This window comes from Austrofundulus limnaeus, unplaced genomic scaffold (assembly GCF_001266775.1).
Source record: "Austrofundulus limnaeus strain Quisiro unplaced genomic scaffold, Austrofundulus_limnaeus-1.0 Scaffold769, whole genome shotgun sequence".
Lineage (NCBI taxonomy): Eukaryota > Metazoa > Chordata > Actinopteri > Cyprinodontiformes > Rivulidae > Austrofundulus > Austrofundulus limnaeus.
This window is the reverse complement of record NW_013953171.1, coordinates 3,750-4,516: the sequence shown is the minus strand read 5'-3', so window position 1 is coordinate 4,516 and position 767 is coordinate 3,750.

Genomic DNA, 767 nt, shown 5'->3' with positions numbered 1-767 from the left:
GGAGAGCAGAGAAAAAGGCACAGTTCAGAAATCTGCCTGTCAGTCTGTGGACAGACAGAGAACTGACCTGCTTATGGTTTTGTTTTGTTTTTTTGTAATCATGATAAAAAATATTCTTAAAATATTTTTAACCAAAGCATTTTTTTGATAAATTTTAATAAAAATATGTACTTATTTTTCTTAAAAACCTTTAACATACATTGTTGTGTAAAAAACAGCCAAAGCAGAGAGGAGTGAATGTCTAATGTGTTCATATTAAAATGACATAATGTGATGGCCCACAGGATCTGGTCACACTTTTTACCCCCTAAACCTCAAGATGCTGAAGTCAAACTTCCTGTTGTCTTTAAAAACTAATGAGGCAAATATTATTAAAATGAAGTTCGAATTTTTCAGTATTCTTTGATTTTAGTGTGGAAAGAGAATTAGCTTTAGTTGTATTTTTCTGAATTTTCTTTTCATTTTAACGTCAAACATTGAACAATGAATGCTAACAATGAGTTATTTTTTAATTTAATCTTTTCTTTGTCAGGTTTTGTGTGTTCTAAATGGAACATAAACCATAATTTGGAAAATAAAATTAGTATAATAAGAATAATTTGCTTTTGTTTCAACAAATATTAACAGAAATTGGCTCTTGATCTGGACTAAGTGTGGAAATTTCACCCCCTTGTGAATTCGACCCCCTTTGTTAGAGTGTTACATTTTGACAGTAATTTACAGTCTCCATCCATCCATCCATCCATCCATCCATCCATCCATCCATC